This window comes from Clytia hemisphaerica, unplaced genomic scaffold (genome assembly GCF_902728285.1).
Source record: "Clytia hemisphaerica strain Z4C2 unplaced genomic scaffold, Clytia hemisphaerica genome assembly, whole genome shotgun sequence".
Classification (NCBI taxonomy): Eukaryota; Metazoa; Cnidaria; class Hydrozoa; order Leptothecata; family Clytiidae; genus Clytia; species Clytia hemisphaerica.
In genome coordinates this window covers 1-6,711 of record NW_027103884.1, presented here as the reverse complement: position 1 = coordinate 6,711, position 6,711 = coordinate 1, and the positions used below count along the sequence as shown (strand labels likewise).

Below are 6,711 nucleotides of genomic sequence, written 5' to 3'. Positions count from 1 at the left end.
CGACAAACCAATAAAATTTACTATTAAAGATGCTACATTACTGATTTCTTGATCAACAAATAGTCATCAAATACGACAGAGATAGAATAACAGAAATTCAGATGTTATCATTCCAGCCGCGGCTTTCTTATACTATGGGGAAACGTTCCAACAGTCATAGAAATATGAAAATAGCGAATAATGGGGAGCTCAAAACTAAGACCCTGTGGTATTATAAATTACTTAGCAAGTCTTGACTGAAAGGATCTAAAAGACCTTAGGAAAGATTCTCTTTTGTATTTCCGTAGTTTGAAGAAGGATTATCTCCCAATTGGGGTATTTTGCTCAATTGATGAAGTTGATTAATATGTTTATGTCATTTTATTCACATTTCCTTTCTTTTTAATACAACAGGCGAGCAATCATTTGGAATCGGGAATTTCTGTTTTCGGACTTTTCCTGGACGGTGCAAAATGGGATAACAAGAACCGTTTTATAACAAAATGTACCGCAGGCACGAAACCTCAAAAGTCTACCAGAAATTCATTTCATACCATGCGCGGTAAGTGAAACTATTATATTGCGGTTTTTTCCAAATAGGACGAACACTGATTATCACTTTTCTAGTGTCAATCAATCATTTGTTAGATTAAAGTCATTTGACCTGTATTCTGCATTAAAGTAGGGCGTGTTCTTTCAAGGCTGGTTGATTTCATAATGCATACACTTTTTTTCTATAAGAACAAACTATATAAGAACATTTTAAGGCTTTGCGGACTCTAAAATACCAAATTTCTTAGGAAAATAGGCAAAAATGGCGAAGAAACTCAAAAAGTTAAGTACATTCCAAAGCTTCAAAAATTTTGGATGTTCTTATAAAAAAAAATGTGTACCATAACAAGGAATCATGCGGTTTCGATTGTATTTTGTTTACAAGTTTTATTTTCACAATGCTTAATGTTTTGCTTACTGTTTGTTACTTCCACGCTCCTTAATGACTTCTCATTACAATATGTTATGGTATATTATTTGTCTCGCTTATGACAGGGTGAAAATGCGCCAACTCCATACAATGCTGAAGAAGATGAACCAACCAATCAATATCTGTGCCCTTTGTATCAAACATCTAAACGATACGATTCATTGGTTTGTAATTTCACAAATTTCGTAGCCTCGTTGGTCTTACCGAGCGATCCTGATCACCATCCTGATGCATTGATTTTGAACGGCGTTGCAGCACTGTGTCAGATCGATGAGTAAAAACACCTTCATATTAGTTAATCACATCAAATTATTACATCAATAAACACTTATTTGTTAATTAATCTTGATTTCCGTACACAAGTACCACAGCTAATGTGGTTTTTTTTGTTCTCGACAAAGTAATTCTGTAGTAGCAAAAAATGAAAAATTGGATCATTACATTATCAGTACCATTCTCCTGCAACACTTCGCGTTGAAATAAAAGAACTACAATTTTTAAATACATTCCTTCTAACAGACCCTTTCACCGGTAAAATTGGCCAAAATATCGCTCTCAGTGCTCCTATTTTGTCCGCGCTAAAAATAATCAACTAAGGAATTCTTCGCTTCAAAATATTGTGCAGTTTGTCCATCCAAAGATTTATTATACACTGGATAAACGACTCATAAAACGATGGAGAGCGCTCATTGTATTTTCATTGTTTCAGAAAACAATGGATGTTCTAGCTTTGTCCGCAAAGGACAACTGTCATGGCGGCTCGAAGATGTCTGATTTTTGAAAATGTTTATCAGTCTTATTTTTAAAAGGTTCTCTAGCTCTTTCTTTTTGTACATTTACAGAAAAAAAAGTTTGAAAGTAAGGCTAGCATTTCGAGCTGGATACATTTGTTAAATCTAATGTGAGAAAAACATCATTAGACAAGAAATTCAGACAAAATGCTTATAATGACACAAAATTTTCAATTGGAAATATCTTTCCAAGACTGTCCCCAGAACAGCTGAAATTAATATACAAAAGACTTGAGTGTCTTGGTTCCACTGTGGTATGAAAATCCTTTGGAGGCACGTGGTGGCAAGGTGGTTTTTTTTAGGTTAAAGTTTGAAAATTTCCGGTGTCAACATTCAATTTCTTATACACAACACGTCTTTTGCATCTTTCTCACAGCTTGAAACGTCATAACGACTTATGATTAGCAATTAAGTGGAAGAATCTGACTCTCACAGGAAAGTTTTAAGTCTCTTTTGGGAATTGGATGAGTGATTTTTGATAAGAAATGCAATAAAAATGCTTCGAAAAATCATTTAATGAGGGAAGGAGAGTGAACAATAATATCATTACTGCGGACATAGCTAGTACACGAGAAATCGGCAAAAATCTGTTACTTGTATATCCAGTGTATAATAAATTCTTGGTCCATCCCTACCGAATATTTTGAATTGAAAACAATCCCCAGCTATAAAAAATATGGGAATATGAAACCCAATCGAGTTTTAACCCAGTATTCACCCCCCCCCCCCCCCCGAAGAAATCATACTGGGAGAGAGAGCGGTCAAGATTTAACAAACTGGAACAGTTACTGCTTCTAAATAAAATAAATTCTTAACTTTATGAATTTAAGATTTTTGACAAAAATTATTTTTATGGTTTATATGTTAAATACGTAAGATTGTTGATATATTTTGGTAATAAGGTTTGCTACAAAAAGTTTTAATATTTTATCGAATTGTAAATATGCCTGAAAAATTGTACATATTTTGAAATATTTTTAAGCTGATGAAAGATATATTTTACGAGGATTGACATTCAAATTGATTTAAGTAGTGTATAGTTTACAGCTTTCGTTTGCGTGATATCGTTAATACTGCCTGCCTCCATTCGAATGTATCGGTTAATTATAGTTCAACTTGGATTTATTTAAAACTGCAATGTATAAAAATGACAAACAATTGACTATTTCAATTTTCCCTTAAATTGAAAGCTCGTAATACTGAATAAATTATGTGTCAAAGTGATCGCATAATTTATGCGACAAGATAGATGATAATCATTTTCTCATAAAAACACGTTTTATTGACAAATCTATATCGGGGTATTAATATGTTTGCTCTTATACAATAATTAGCACACTAATTAGAGCTAAGAACATATTCTCTAGAATATCTTAAAGCCAAGGCATCGCAGGGAAACTAAGAATCTTATGTTGATTGCCGAAACATTTGATAGAATTAATTAAACAACGACCTGGAACTTTCTAAAGGTAATAACTATCGCTGATGGATGTGCTTATAAATAAAATGTCTTGTTATAAGCATGCCTGATAAAACCGTTATGTTTGGAGATGTAATTTAAACCACTAATCTTTAAAGAGTCTTGTTACATTGACGTCATAATAAATCGAAACAAAGAGCAAGGCATGGGCCAAAAATGACTCGAAGCTTATTCATTTAGTCACCCCTTGTTTGTTCATATTTATGAAATGAAGCAGATTTTCTTTAAAACATACTATTGGTTTTACCCTATGGAAATTTGCGAAATCCTCTCGTTTCTCACGGTTTACGTGTTTCGTACACTATCTGAAACGTTCGAGTCATTATTGTCTCAGGAACCTTTGTAAAATCGGTAGAATTACTGAGGTATTTTACACAGGGGAATTTTTATATTGAATTGTTTCTGCCCGAATTTTCCCTCTTGTTACTTTTAAGTCTAGGCATTCGAAAGCACAAGTAACGTTCCCTTTAATACTAATCAATTTGCACAGGTATTTTCAATTTGTAAAACTATTTGCATGTTTTTGTACTAGTAATTAGTAATTAATGAATGATCTCCTTTCGTAAGATATGCAGAATCAGATTAGCTTTTCCACCCTGTAAGATGAAAAGTTTTCGTGGTTAACAAAAAAGAGCATTATCGCTCCAATGATTATCTGTGCAAAAAAACACAGACCCCGTGCGAAAGTTTCTTTTTTTAGGAAAGCTTTGTTCTGTAAATTACACTTCTTTTCAACCAGCTCAGTAATAAATCAGTTTAGTCATTTAGCTGTGAATGAAATCAGACCATTTCCTTTTACGCTTCCTACTTCCTAAAAACTGAGTAATTTCTTTTTGTATGTAGAGAAATAGGCTATTAATAAGGCTTGCAAAAGGCACCTTCAAATCTTGCATCATATCTCGTCACAGTTTCTAGTGTGAACTACTATTAGTCTACTGGTGAAAAATTTTCCCAATTCAGCAAAACAAGTTTAGATAAATATACAGAACTGAAAACATACATGGAAACAAAATTCCCACTGTTAGTGAAACTCCCACTCCAGAAACAGTAGTGGTGTAAAACACCCATAAGTCGTAAATTCACCCTTCAGAAAAAGAAGTGCCTAAGAAATTCCCACAACAAAAGCGAGGTAGAAAGTACCTACAAGCGAAATTTCCACATCAAATCGGGTAGTGAAAAAAACATACTGGGTACGAATCCCCGCTCAATCCTAGCCAAGCTTTCTGGCCGTGGACCCCGTGAAAGCAATCGAAAGTTCTATATCACTGCGCTATCCACGTTAAATATTACGACTCTATCTATGTACCGATTAAAAAAATAGCGCCAGATGTGAAATGTCAACTTCGGAAGAAGTGGTGGAAGTACTCACAAATGAAATTCAATGATTTAGAATTACAACTATAGAAAGTCCAACTTCAGAAACAGAGGTGGAAAACAGCCACACGCGAAACATTCAGGAATAGCAGTTTGCCACTTTTCAGGGCGAAAAAGGAAAAAAAAATCAAATTTTCGTACTGATAGGGTTCCAATTTTACCTGACAGGTTCCACTTTTCAAACTCTAGAGGCACGTTCCCGTCGGCCGTCAAGGTCAGTGCCCCCCCCCCCGGAGCGGTGGTAAAAAAACTACCCGTGCCGTATTTACAAAACCAGTGAAATTGCTGATTCAGAGCAGGGTCTGTTTGGAGCCAGCGCTATGGAGAAAACCCAGAAGCGGAATTCATACTTCAGAAACAGTGCGAGATTCTGATTTATGGAACAACAAAATATAGTGAAAATAAAAGAATATTGCCCCCACTCTATCAATAATTTTTCCAATGTGGGGGCGAAATATGGTGAAGGTAAGGTCATTTCAAGAATAGTCTGCATATTTCTGCTTGATTGAAAACTCTTCTAGGCATTTATAAGTTTTTGTGGTGAATGAAACTTGGTTTGTGGTCAAATCTACACAGGCTTCAATTTTCACCTGTTTCTTTTTTCGTAGCCATGGTAACTATAAGACACATAGCAACAAATACATCAAAAGATGTCGATAATCATTTAACGACCACAAATCTCTGATTTCACGATAGTCACTATACCTGGAAGACTTTTGAATCAACCAAAAATGTGAAATATTCTTGAAACCCCTCCACCCTAATTTCCTAGACGTAGTCGGGAAAAAACCTTTGAGGAAAATCAACCACACAATAGGAAATTCTAGAAAGTACGTAGGGGACAACATTTTAGCTAAAGGCTGTTATTATGCACTTCATTGTCTGAGTCTCCAAGGTAAACCACGAAACTAATCATACGTGACCGTTTCCAGCGGATGAATTGCTATTTCTTTGCTGGGAAGCTCAATCGACCGGTGTTATACGTATCGGATATTATTTTCCTGTTACGCCTCAATCGCTTAATTAATACTCAGGGACCCTTTTGAGCTGAAAGTTCAGTCAAATGAGTGAAAAATGTGCGTGCACCTAGAGTGGTTTGGAACCTTGTTGAATTGCGAGGGGTGATACTCGGTTTCCAGAGTGTAGGATTATTTTAATTGCCCAAGGGATAAAAAATGTTTTATATAAAGGAAGCCCGATCACGGGGTAAAAAAATTGCGAAATGAAATCATCTTCCCACTGAAATGTAAGGGATAGACGTTGGATGGATAGTAAATGCAAAAAATATGTATGTACGAAGTTTACAGCTGTCAGGTGTCAGGGAGGTTCACGGAAAGAAATTACAGCAAATTTGGGACAAACTTCCGCCACTGCTTACTCCGCCGCGGGCTAACCACCGTTTTAAATTTAGCCTGCTTCCTAAACTATTCCCTTTTTAGCGACTTTTTACATGATTTGAATCATTATTTTGAAATCCGCTGAAATTCTGTATTGCTTAATTGCAAACTGAAATGAACAATTACATATTCAAAACATTATGATATGATGGCATTTTCGATGGCATTTTAAAATTACGCGATATTTTGCAAAGAATATCATTTTTTAGTATTTTGCCAATCAGGCATGTTATAAAAGTCACAATTAACTCATTTCATGATTAGCATATCTTAGGAAAGTCCGTACGGCTCTGTCATTGAAGATTTGTCAACATTTCCACCGATGACTGATTGGACGTGGCAAAACAAAAAAAGAAGGACAACCAACTAAGGGAAATAACCTTTATGAAAAGGGGTCAAGGGTCAAGGATTATTTTTTTGCTTTATCATTAACATGCATCCATTTTCGGAAGAACTCTTTGTTTATTATGTGTTTAGGTAGTCCTGACAAGCAATAAGGATCTTGTTGCCTTATTATGCAAGAAAATCGACCAGCCAATACCCAAATTGATGATATCGCCCGCGGGGAAGAAAGTGTTGCAGAATTTACCACCGCAAAAAAAGAAAGCGGCGGGAAGAGGCTCTGAATACTGCAATGTAAGACTTTGAATATACGACCTCTACATATAAACGCCCTCCTTCGAATAAACGCCTCTCCTTCGAGAAAGA

At 35.4% G+C, this 6,711-nt stretch overlaps 1 long non-coding RNA gene across 1 annotated transcript; it reads left to right on the top strand.

Annotated features, from left to right (window-relative positions):
- The first annotated feature begins 396 nt into the window (after positions 1 to 396).
- LOC136808505 (uncharacterized) lies at positions 397 to 2,772 on the top strand. Its single transcript, XR_010846897.1, has 2 exons — positions 397 to 541; positions 1,027 to 2,772. It is a non-coding gene; the product is annotated as an uncharacterized lncRNA (long non-coding RNA).
- Positions 2,773 to 6,711: the final 3,939 nt, after the last annotated feature.